Here is a 13,161-nt window from a genome sequence, read left to right on the forward strand (position 1 = left end):
TCACAGCTGACGAGCACAGGTGGTGGCAGGAGCCTCTCCCACCTCCAATGCAGGCAGGTGGTAAGGAGCAAGGGGTCCTGGACTGTGAGAGCCCCTGACGGCAAGAGGTATGTCCACCTGCCGGCTTAGGCCCGATCCAGCAAGCGGACATCCCCCAAGGGGTCCCAGACTGCAAGAGGACATAGGCCGGGCTGAGGGACCTTCCCCCTGCCCGCCCCCCCCCCCCCCCCCCCCCCCCCCCGTGCATGAACCTCATGCACTGGGCCTCTAGTAATATAATAATAATTAAATATTTCAAGGCAGATCAAAAGAAAAATGTTTGAGAATTATAACATGGACACTTCGGCTGTTTCCAAATCTTAACTATGGCAAATTGTGGTACATTTAGACAATGGAATACTATGCTGCTGTAAAAAAGAAGGAATTCTTTCCATTTGCAACAGCATGGATGGAACTGGAGAGCATTATGCTAAGTGAAATAAGCCAGTCAATGAAAGAAAAATACCACATGATCTCACTCATTTATGGATAATAAAGACCATTATAAACTGATGAACAAAAATAGATACAGATTCAGAACAGCATTGAACAGACTGTCAAACTACAGCGGGAAGGTCGGGGAGGGGGCGGGGGAGGGGTAAGAGATCAACCGAAGGACTTATATGCATGCATATAAGCATAACCAATGGACACTGGGGGGTAGGGGAGGCCGGGGCAAGATCAAGGGGGGAAAAAAAAGGAGACATTTGTAATACTTTAAGCAATAAAACAAAATTTTTTTAAAAAAGAATTATAACATGTATTATTTTCCTCTCTCAATTTATTGACAGACGGGGAATGGAGGGAAGAGAGGAACATCCAGTTGCTTTTTTTTCTGAATTAATTAACGGTCTTCTTAATTTAGCATAAATTATGAAAGAAACAGCTTCTGTCATTAAAAAGACTGCTACTTCAATAGTATGTATAATGAATTCAAGTATGTATAGTAAATTCCATCAATTCATCTCGTTAAAAACCCTCAGCAACATTTAAAATATATATTTATATATTAAGCACATTTATATATAATACTAGGGGCCCTAGTGCATGAATTTGTGCACATTGAAAGAAACTGTGGGCCGCGAGGCTGCGGTGGGCATAGGGGTGGGTGGGTTTTGACCCATCCTCCATGCCCCCGCCCACCCCCTTCTGCCGCGGCCCCCAGTCCCCTGTCTGCCAGCAGCCCTGCTCCCACCACCCGGCTCCCACGCTCTGATGGTGCAGAGCAATTGGGGCCGGCGCCATCAGTGGGTGCAAGTGGCAGCTGCTGCCCCAATCGTCCCTCAGGAGGGGGAGGTGGAGAAGCCCTGAGGGGCAATCAGACTGGAGGCTGCCATTCACACCGCTGTGGTGCCGAGAGATCAGGACTGGCGCTGGGCACTGGCAGCGGGTGTGTGAGTGGTGGCTCCAGTGCCAGCTGCAGATGCGAGCAGTGCCAGTGCCAGCAGTGGGTGCAAGCAGGGCTGTCACTGGCAGCAGGTGTGAGAGGCAGCTGCTGGCCCCGATTGCCCCTCAGGAGCAGAGGAAGGTGGAGAAGTCCTGAGGGGCAAGCGGGGCTGGCAGCTGTCGCTCACACCCACTAACTGCGCCGAGCAATTGGGGCCAGTGCTGGGCACCAGCAGCGGGTGCAAACGGTGGCTCTGGCACCAGCAGCGGGTGCGAGCTGGGCCGGCGCCAGCAGCAGGTGCAGGTGCTGGCAGCAGGTGCAAGCGCCTGGCGGGATCATGGCACATGTGAGCAAAAAATTTTCAGTAACCACCACAGGCTCGCCCCGATGACAGTGACCAGCGCCCCACTTTGTTCTGGCGGCCCCTCTCACCTGCTCCAACATCCCACCACAGCCAATGCCCACCATGTTCTGCACTCTGCCACCTGCTGCTGACGCCCGCCAAGTTCCACGTGCACCCCCTGGTGGTCAGCATACGTCATAGCGACTGGTTTTTCAGTTGTTCAGTTGTTCTGCCATTTGGTCTATTTGCATATTAGGGTTTTATATATATAGATTAGTATAAAATAAGTGTATTTAATACATTTTATCAATTATATTTTTTCTAGTTGGAATGGAAGGAAGATTGCCAACTTCAACTCCTCAAGGCAAATCCTTGGTACTAAATTCTAAGAATACAGGTATGAACACAGACTAAAGAGGTGGTGCATAGCCTCTAAGTGTTAACTCTGAGGGTTGTGGGAGTGGAGGGAGAAGAGAATGTTTCAAGGCAAAGTAAAATATAAGTTAGATTTTAAATGTTGAAGAAGAGTCCAATAGATGAGCAAGTCAATGAAATAGGACAGGGCAGTCAGGGACTGAGGGTTTAGCACTAATAAAACAAAGGAAGAAAAGACAGAAAATCAGGCTGGAGAAGCACACATGTGACAGACCGACCATTAGAAGCTTTAACATGGAAAATGTTGCTTGTAATTTATCCTGAAGAAATGACCAGATCCACATTTCAGAAAGTGCTTATGTACTGTAATGTCACTAGAAAAATGACACCAAAGGCAATGAGGACTTTAGAGAGAAGAGACTAGAGGCAATTGGTTAAGAGGTTAGTTAGTGAAACAGGCTAGGCAAGAGATTATGAAGATCTGATCTAATACCAAGGTCATGCATTGCGAATAAAGACATACACAGATGAAAAGCATTCAAACAATAGATTCATTTACTTACACATACACATGGCATTACACACATATAAATTACATTACTACATTCTGTACGTGTGACATACATACATATACATTATTCTAGTTACTCCTCATGGCATTTCTTTGAAATGGTTCTTATCTCTATTTGCAGATACAGAAACCAAGGCTCAGAGAGATTTATCAACTTCAACCCGCTCAGTCAATAGATAAGACCTAGGATTCAAACCCTGGTGTGTCTGACTCCAACACCTGACTCCATTACATCTAAGAATCACTTAAAAGGTAAAACTGACTAGGGAAGGAGGAGGGACTCAGATAAAGGTTAGATCAAGGCAGAAGATCTCTAAAGACAGGTCTCACCAAACCAACCATAAGAAGTGAACAAGCCAAACAGAAGAATACTGCTTAATCTAAACCCTTGACTTACGTTCAGAAAGAAAAAACTAAAGTTTCTCTAAAACACTGCTCATGAAATGAGCATTTGTTATTGCTGTGTTCTTTCTACTCTTTTTCCCTATATTTTCTTTGGTATCATTATTTCCTCTTCTATTTTGCTGCTATGCTGGAATTTAAAATACTTTTTCATACCCTGTAGGATTTACGAAGAAAACTAGTATATAAATAAAAGTAGGCAGAATTGACTTTACTGGCAAAGGGAGAACCAAGATGGCGGCAAAAGTTAACGCCGGATTTTGCTGCCTTGAACAACTACTTCAAAAGTGAAAAACGTAACGAACATCACCCAGAACCACAGGAACGCTGGCTGAGTGGAAGTCCTACAACTAGGAGGAAAGAGAAACGCATACGGACACTCAGAGGAGGCGCAGTGCTGAAGTCAAATTCTGAGGTGCGGAGTGCGCGGTTGGCGTTTTCAATCGGGAGGGAGTCACAGACTCTGAGCTCCAGATACAGGCGAGTCTTTAGCGACCCAGACTCAAACGGGAGAAGCAGGACTGTCTGGCTTCGGTCAGAGCGAGTGCAGCTTTCTCTCTGAGCTTTGCAGCGGGTGCTGGGACTCAGAGAGGCAGAGCCCCTGGGGACAGGACTGAGAGCTGCCATAACTGCTCTCTCCGGCCCACCCTGTTGATCCTGTGCGACCCGCCCCGCCCAAGCCCTGCACAGAGGCATTTGCTGGATAGCCTCAGGCAAAGGCTAGATTAGCACCTCCCTAGAGGACAGAAGTTCTCTCACTGCTGACACAGCTGATTCTCATAGCCACTTGGCCTGGAGGTCAAACCCTCCCTGGAATTAGCTACAACAATCAAGATTTAACTATAAGACTGCGAACAAAGACCACTAGGGGGTGCACCAAGGAAGCATAACAAAATGCGGAGACAAAGAAACAGGACAAAATTGTCAATGGAAGATATAGAGTTCAGAACCACACTTTTAAGGTCTCTCAAGAACTGTTTAGAAGCCGCCGATAAACTTAATGAGATCTACAAGAAAACTAATAAGACCCTCGATCTTATATTGGGGAACCAACTAGAAATTAAGCATACATGGACTGAAATAACGAATATTATACAGACTCCCGACAGCAGACCAGAGGAGCGCAAGAATCAAGTCAATGATTTGAAATGCGAGGAAGCAAAAAACACCCAACCGGAAAAGCAAAATGAAAAAAGAATCCAAAAATGCGAGCATAGTGTAAGGAGCCTCTGGGACAGCTTCAAGCGTACCAACATCAGAATTATAGGGGTGCCAGAAGATGAGAGAGAGCAAGATATTGAAAACCTATTTGAAGAAATAATGACAGAAAACTTCCCCCACCTGGTGAAAGAAATGGACTTACAGGTCCAAGAAGCGTGGAGAACCCCAAACAAAAGGAATCCAAAGAGGACCACACCAAGACACATCATAATTAAAATGCCAAGAGCAAAAAATAAAGAGAGAATCTTAAAAACAGCAAGAGAAAGAAACTCAGTTACCTACAAGGGAATACCCATACGACTGTCAGCTGATTTCTCAACAGAAACTTTGCAGGCCAGAAGGGAGTGGCAAGAAATATTCAAAGTGATGAATACCAAGAACCTACAACCAAGATTACTTTATCCAGCAAAGCTATCATTCAGAATTGAAGGTCAGATAAAGAGCTTCACAGATAAGGAAAAGCTAAAGGAGTTCATCACCACCAAACCAGGATTATATGAAATGCTGAAAGGTATCCTTTAAGAAGAGGAAGAGGAAGAAAAAGGTAAAGATACAAATTATGAACAACAAATATGCATCTATCAACAAGTGAATCTAAGAATCAAGTGAATAAATAATCTGATGAACAGAATGAACTGGTGATTATAATAGAATCAGGGACATAGAAAGGGAATGGACTGACTATTCCTGGGGGGGAAAGGGGTGTGGGAGATGCGGGAAGAGACTGGACAAAAATCGTGCACCTATGGATGAGGACAGTGGGTGGGGAGTGAGGGCGGAGGGTGGGGCGGGAACTGGGAGGAGGGGAGTTATGGGGGGAAAAAAAGAGGAACAAATGTAATAATCTGAACAACAAAGATTTAATTAAAAAAAAAAAAAAGAATCCAAAAATGCGAGGACAGTGTAAGGAGCCTCTGGGACAGCTTCAAGCGTACCAACATCAGAATTATAGGGGTGCCAGAAGATGAGAGAGAGCAAGGTATTGAAAACCTATTTGAAGAAATAATGACAGAAAACTTCCCCCACCTGGTGAAAGAAATGGACTTACAGGTCCAAGAAGCGTGGAGAACCCCAAACAAAAGGAATCCAAAGAGGACCACACCAAGACACATCATAATTAAAATGCCAAGAGCAAAAGACAAAGAGAGAATCTTAAAAACAGCAAGAGAAAGAAACTCAGTTACCTACAAGGGAATACCCATACGACTGTCAGCTGATTTCTCAACAGAAACTTTGCAGGCCAGAAGGGAGTGGCAAGAAATATTCAAAGTGATGAATACCAAGAACCTACAACCAAGATTACTTTATCCAGCAAAGCTATCATTCAGAATTGAAGGTCAGATAAAGAGCTTCACAGATAAGGAAAAGCTAAAGGAGTTCATCACCACCAAACCAGGATTATATGAAATGCTGAAAGGTATCCTTTAAGAAGAGGAAGAGGAAGAAAAAGGTAAAGATACAAATTATGAACAACAAATATGCATCTATCACCAAGTGAATCTAAGAATCAAGTGAATAAATAATCTGATGAACAGAATGAACTGGTGATTATAATAGAATCAGGGACATAGAAAGGGAATGGACTGACTATTCTTGGGGGGGAAAGGGGTGTGGGAGATGCGGGAAGAGACTGGACAAAAATCGTGCACCTATGGATGAGGACAGTGGGTGGGGAGTGAGGGCAGAGGGTGGGGCGGGAACTGGGAGGAGGGGAGTTATGGGGGGGAAAAAAGAGGAACAAATGTAATAATCTGAACAATAAAGATTTAATTAAAAAAAAAAGAATTGACTTTACTAAAGTGGTCTTATTTTTGTATATTAAATAAAAGTGTGGCTAATTTGACACTAAGGAATTAATGTGAATTTTTAAAAGTATATACCAATACTGTAGCTAGCCCTTCTCTTTTAGAAATACATACTGAAATATTTACAGACTAAATTATACACTTCCTGGAATTTGCTAAAATAATACAGGAGGGGGAGAAGTAACTGAAGCAGAATTGACCATTGTTGATGGTTATTGGAGCTAGATGGCGGGAACTTTATGGTTCATTACACTACTGAGTCTATTTATTTGATTTAAAATTCTCCATAATTAGAAAGTTTTGAGATGTATTCAAATACTACATAAATAAAGAAGGAAAAAATAAAACAAAAAAGTGTCCTATATAATAAAAGCCTAATATGCTTAGTGTCCAGTCGTCTGGTCATCCATTCAACCAATCAAAGCGTAATATGCTAATGATATGCTAAGGCCGCTCAACTTCTTGCTATGACATGCACTGACCACCAGGGGGCAGACAGTCAACCAGTCGACCCATCACTATGAGTGTACTGACCACGGGGGGGGGGGAGCAGATGCTCCAACCGGTAGGTTAGCTTGCTGCTGGCGTCCGGCCAATCAGGACTGAGCAAGACGGGCTGGAGACACCCTGGAGCCCTCCCACAGTCCCTCCCTGGCTGGCCAACCTCCTGCGTCCCTCCCCAGCCTCGACTGTGCACCAGTGGGGTCCCTCAGCCTGGCCTGCACCCTCTCACATTTAGCCCGATGGTGGAACAACTGGTCGCTATGATGCACACTGACCACCAGGGGGCACATGCTCAATACAGGAGTCTCCCCTGGACTGAGAGAGGGCGCAGGCCGGGCTGAGTGAACCCGACCCTCCCCCCCACCCCCTGCAGAGTGCACAAATTTTGTGCACCAGGTCTCTAGTATGTATATATAATAAGTACATAAATCATTTTCTCATTAACTTTCATTGTAACTTTAAAGTGGATTTTCCAAATTAAAATTTAGGTTGTAACAAAAAAATCACATTTACATTTTAAGAAGCATTCTATGTTTATAAGTGTGGATTTAATTAATAACCCAAAGGAAAAATTAGTCAAATGGTCAATGAAATTACACCATCTTCGCACTCATTAACATAGATCACAAATTAATTTCCACTTACTAATTCCACAAATATATACAATCTGACATTTTTTGTTTGTTTGTTTGTTTTTAAATATATTTTATTGATTTTCTACAGAAAGGAAGGGAGAGGACTAGAGAGTTAGAAAGATCAATGAGTGAGAAACATCGATCAGCTGCCTCCTGCACACCCCCTACTGGGGATGTGCCCCCAACCAAGGTACATGCCCTTGATTAGAATCAAACCTGGGACCCTTCAGTCTGCAGGCCGATGCTCTATCCACTGAGCCAAACCGGTTAGGGCCAATCTGACATATTTAGATATGTTATTGCAAATTCTTAAATTAAGGGTTTTCAGGAAATGCTCAATACTTACTGGGTTACTAATATTGTACTTAATTACAAATCCTTATAACAGAAATATTTTTTAAACAGTTTTGTAAGTTTCTCTTTCTTAATAGTGGAAGCCTCCTTATTTTGTATATGCAAGAATATATGTCAACTAAACATTCAACAGGCACTGAAGTATCTGTTAAAATAAACAATAAGAGTCCTTAGACTGGGGATGAAGAGCAAAGCAGTGAGGAGCAGAGACAGTGATTACAAGCTACCTTTCCTGAAGAAGAAGAAAAACAAAAGACAGCTAAAAGAATACCTTTAGAGCAAGCATGTCAAACTCAAAGGCTAACTAACACAGGCCAAATAAACGAGGCAGTGGCCTGTGGGCCGCAAGTTTGACATGCTTGCTTTAGACTATCATCAAGACTGGAGAAACTGAATTTTCAAAGTTTGGGGGAAGAAGAGGATGTTATCAAACTAGCTTCAGAAAACGTTCCTTCTAGTTCAGGTTCTGTCACTGACTAGCTTTATGAATTTGAACATGTCACTTAATTTCTCTGTGTTCAAACATAAATTCTCTTCCCACCAAGAAATTAATTAATGAACATTTACTTGTTTTCTCAAACCTACTTTGGTTGTTCATCCATATTTTATCCCCATTTGTTAACCAAGTGCCCAAAGTAAATACCTAATAGTGTTCCTCTTTTCTAGGTACTTCAAATTACAACCCACTTATTTAACTGGTTCTAAGCTCTCATCTGTCTGCTCTTCTATGCTTCAAGGGCACTCACATTCTTAAATTCAGTTTCTTTATATTAGACTGCCAATTCATATAATCTAGAAGTTCATCAACTTTCATTACATTTACACTGACAAACCTGTCGTTAACTACAAGCAACAAATCTCCCATAAATTTGAACTATTTCAATAATTTTCATTCTTTTCCCTCTGACTTAAGTAATCTTAGTTTATGACTATCACTAATTTTGTGTGGCTGACATCCTAAATCAAAATTACTTTTTCACTTTTTTCTAACAATGACTACAGGCAATTAAGCTTCTGAAACTACCTCATTTAGTTACAAGCTGAAAAGGAAAGCAGAGGGGGGAAATAAAGATGACAAGCTAATGCTACCTGTTATAAGTATCCCTGTCTTCCTTTCCTCAGTCCCCTCAATGCTCACTCTGAGCCCCCATTTCCATTTCTACTTCTAGATCAATTTCAATACATCCTAACAGTCTCCTACTGACCATCCATCACCAAACACAGCGCAGTACCTGCGTTTGGGTTCCAGGCCGAATGCTAAAGCTATAAAATGGGGTAAGATGACTTAAACCCTCACTGCGGTTCTCAACCTGTGGGTCGCGACCCCTGAAAATACATCCTGCATATCAGATATTTACATTACGATTCATAACAGTAGCAAAATTATAGTTTTGAAGTAACAACGAAAATAATTTTTTATGGTTGGGGGTCACCACAACATGAGGAACTGTATTACAGGGTCGCGGCATTAGGAAGGTTGAGAACCATAAAGGAAGAGGCCTCCTTGTCATTAACATTATAAATACAATGTAAATATCAAGATTAATAAATACTAGAGTAGAGGCATTGTTTTTAGGATATCAAGTACATGTAAGTAATTAATTTAGTAACCAGTTTACTACCCTTCGTTTTAACTGCATCTTAACCAGGACTATAGAAGACAAAGCTTAGTTTGATAAGCTGTACTCTCTCAGAATGTCCTCCAAGCTTTCCCTCATACCTCCACACACAAATATCTCTACCCCACTACTCATCCTTCCTTCCTCCCCATTATCCAACTATTCTAACACTTTGTCTTATTTTGCACTCATTAAAATTATCACAACAGTGAAGAGCACCTTCTAAATTTGAAGAACTTATAAAAGATACGGGAATGGGTATGTAGCCTATGTTCCAGACTTACTAAGAATACTTTCCTTTAACCCCCACTGTGACTTGCAGAGCAGCTGCTCAATGAGTGTTTGATTTAAAAATCTCTGGTGACACATGAAGAATTACTTAATACACTAATGCTAAGTATCTCATAAAAGCTAAATTAAAAGTAATTACAACCTGCACATGAGGAAGTAGTGGAGTAGAGAGGTTAAGAGCATGGCCATTAAAGACAAATTGCCTGACTTCTAATCTAGTCTTGTCACTTAACTAGCATTGTGACCTTGAGCAAGCTTCATGTCTGAGTTCCTCAATCTTCTCAACTATAAAATGGGATAAAAGTAGGGATTACTTCCTAGGTCACTGTGATTATAAACTGGCATAGTGCTTAAATCAGAACTTGATACATGGTAAGCCCTAGACTCAATAGTAGTAATAGCACTGGTATCACCCTTGTAGGAAAACCTAGTCAGTCTTTCTTTATTGATTTGTGAGGGGGGTGAGTGGGAGGGAGAGGGGGAGGGAGAGGGAGAGGAAGAGAGGGGAAGAGAGGGGGAGAAAGGGGGAGAGAGGGGGAGAGACAGGGAGAAAGAGAGGGAGATGCTTCTTATACATGCCCTGAGGGAGATCAAACCCAAAACCTTGACATACCTGGAGGACACTCTAACCAACTGAGCTACATGGCCAGGGCCTGGGTATTTTTTTAACAAGAAATACAAATGATAACGCCTTTCACCTTTTATAGTTACAAAATTCTTTTACAGAAGGTATAGACCAAGAATGGAAGAAGCAAGCATGTTAAGAGTTCTATTTTGACTCATTTGTGGAAGCTAATGAACAAAATGAACTGACCAACAAAATAAGACCCAAAGCATGGAGGCATGGAACAGACTGACATACATTGATGTGAGGATGGGGAGACAAGAAGAGACAAACTAAAGAACTTATATAGTTATATGCATCGCTCATGTACACAGGCAATAGGGTAGTGAAGACGTGGGGCGGAGGGGGGGGGCGGCGTTGAGGAGGGTTTGGGAGAATGGGGGGTAAGGGAGAGAAAATGGAGACATCTGTAATTCTATCAACAATAAAACATTTTTTTAAAAAGTTCCATTTGGGGCAATCACTCAGTTTTTAATACTGGCTCTGCCATTAGTCAGCTATAACTAGTATATGACCTTTGACAAGTAAACACAGTCAAGTTAGTTCACCTCTCTGAGCCTCAATTCCCTCATCTGTAAAACTCACCACCACCACCAATATCCCATGAATGCCCCAAGAATAAGGAGTCGGGGCACCTAAAGCAACAAGAACAGGGCGCGGCACACTGTCAGGCTTATATTTCTGTTCTTCCCCTGCTCCCCTACCCCCACATCTTATACAGAGTACCCCATTTAATTCACATCCCACTACCATGAAGTTCATATTAGGTTGAAGCATATGAAAAAGAACTGACTACCGGCAAATGTATATGGTTCAACCTAATACTGAATCATTCACAAATAGAGAAAATTAGCTCAGCGTGGCTAAATGATTTACTCAAGGTCACATGTACAGTAACGGAGCTAAAACTTAAAAAAAAAAAACACCAATTTACTAATTTTTCATCTGATCAGCTTACTAATTGGTTCAACAAGTCCTACTCAGGATGGGAAAAAGGAAGGTATAATAACCACAATACTACATGTAAAACTACATGTAACCTACAAGTTTTTGTCTGCATATTAAAAAATGATGGAGACCTAGATTTCTAAGAACCTTTAATTTTAAAATTATTTGTGCAGTATCTACGTTGGGGGGAGACAAGTTTAGGGAAAGTTAGAGGGAAAAATATTGAAAGAAGAGTATGCATAGCTACATTCATTCAAAAAGTACAATTGGATCTAATTAGAAACCCCACTAACTGCAAAGCCCATTAAGCGGCTGAACATCAAATATCCATCCTGGTGAAAGGTTAGAAGTTTCAATACCACAAATGAGTTGTTTGCCAAACACATAAGGAAGAGCTATAGTAAATGTATCCATTTTGATTCAAAAAAGTGTGCACTAATATGTAATTTTGCTGTCGTGAAAAAATAAAAGGCTTTCTCCTATCAGTAAGAAATACACTATTGTAGTAACATTGTATATAATTGCTCGATTCATTTCTATAAATTCCACAAGGGCTTTAGGATTCGATCAACTGAGCCACTATTGGGATATAATGTCTGTCCAAACATGATGCACAGTACTAGTAAACAACAAATGTTAGCAGAACAAGGCCCCATTAAACTGGTGGGTTATTTAACGACATAAAACATTCACTAGGATTGATCTTCAAATCTATTCGGTCTCTTTCCTCCTTGATGTGTCATTTCACCTCTAAAAAAAAAAAGAACTGCACGAACCACAAAATAAGAATGAGGATAATGACTAAGAACTGGGTCTTTCCACAGATTTACAACAGAGCGGAACTGTTTTAATCCTCTTACCAGCCTATCCAATTATGTAAGTATTCTATGGCAGAAGATTACATGGCTCTTTCCTGAATCGGGTAGCGCCGGGATATGCTACGTTTCCTCCAAACTCCACAGCCTCTTAGGAAGCAGTACGAAGCCAGCGGTCTTCCCTTACAAGACCTTACCCTTTGGCCATTACAGTTTTGGGGGGTTTTTTTTAATCCCATATAGCAACTGGCCACTCCACGCGCTGCAGGATCCCACCTAACATCACTCCTAGGATCCCTTCATCTCGCTTCCCCGCCCCCCGCGGCCGAGTGAGCTGTCATCGCTGGAAAGAGCAGTGTAATTACAATTACGTCGGTGCAGCGCGTCCCAACTCCCGAAACAAAAGTCAGGCTCCACCGGGCAGCCTCCTTCCTACGGCGCGACCGGCGACGGCTCCCGCCCACCAGGTTTCGCCAGACCTCCCGCGAGCGGCCCTCGGGATGGGGCGGGCGGGTCGCTCACGGAGACCCCCTGGCCCATGCCGGCTGCTCGCCCCGCTCCGGCTCCGGCTCAGGCTCCGCGCAGCTCCGGACTTACGGGGGACTCTCCCTAGAACTCCCTCCAGGCCCCCGGCCCCGGCCGCGCGCGCCCCGCCGACAGGTAACCCGGCCCCGAGCGCCCAGCCTCGGGCGCTCGGGGCCGCGCAGTTAATGAGTAACGAGCCCGTACCTGGGAGGAGGGGCGGGGGAGGGGCCGCCGACGCCCGGCGCCCCCCCGGCGGGCCCGGGGGTGCCCAGATGCCGGAGCCCCGTGCCGGGGAAACAGGAGGACAGAAGCCCGCTGGCGCCGGCGAGAGAGCGCGCCCGCCGGGTCCCGGCAGCCGGCCCGACCCCCGCGCACCGCGCCCTCCGCGGCGCCCGCACCTGCACCTGCCGCGGCCACCCTCAGGGCCGGCCGGGGAGGCGGGGTGCGGGCGCCGATGGGGCGGTGCTCGGCGCCCCGGCCTCTCTCGCGCGCGGCTGCACTCACCTGAGGAACCCGCGGCGGCCGCTGCCCGCGATCAGAAGCGCTCGCGGAGCCCCCACGGAGCGCGCCCCGGAGCCACGAGAGCGAGAGGAGGCCGCCGGCGACGCCGCTACCCTCCGCCGCGGCGGGCGCACTGCGCTGGGGGCCGCCGAGGGAGCGCGGACTGCGCCTGCGCCGGAGCGGGGCCGGAGCCGGGAGTGG

The 13,161-nt window shown here is 44.4% G+C and overlaps 1 protein-coding gene across 9 annotated transcripts in view; it reads right to left on the reverse strand.

Annotated features, from left to right (window-relative positions):
* LOC118650104 (RAB3A interacting protein) overlaps positions 1-13,135 on the reverse strand; it is a 54,678-nt gene extending 41,543 nt beyond the window's left edge. For 2 of the 9 annotated variants that reach the window (XM_036297963.1, XM_036297957.1), the window contains exon 1: positions 12,964-13,133. The gene's annotated coding sequence lies outside the window, so the exon portion shown is untranslated. Of the gene's footprint in view, positions 1-12,663; positions 12,829-12,963 lie in introns of those variants that run through there. The other 7 variants (XM_036297962.1, XM_036297961.1, XM_036297965.1 and 4 more) reach the window with 6 other exon arrangements.
* Positions 13,136-13,161: the final 26 nt, after the last annotated feature.

Source organism: Myotis myotis, unplaced genomic scaffold (assembly GCF_014108235.1).
Source record: "Myotis myotis isolate mMyoMyo1 unplaced genomic scaffold, mMyoMyo1.p scaffold_m19_p_3, whole genome shotgun sequence".
NCBI classification, from domain to species: Eukaryota; Metazoa; Chordata; class Mammalia; order Chiroptera; family Vespertilionidae; genus Myotis; species Myotis myotis.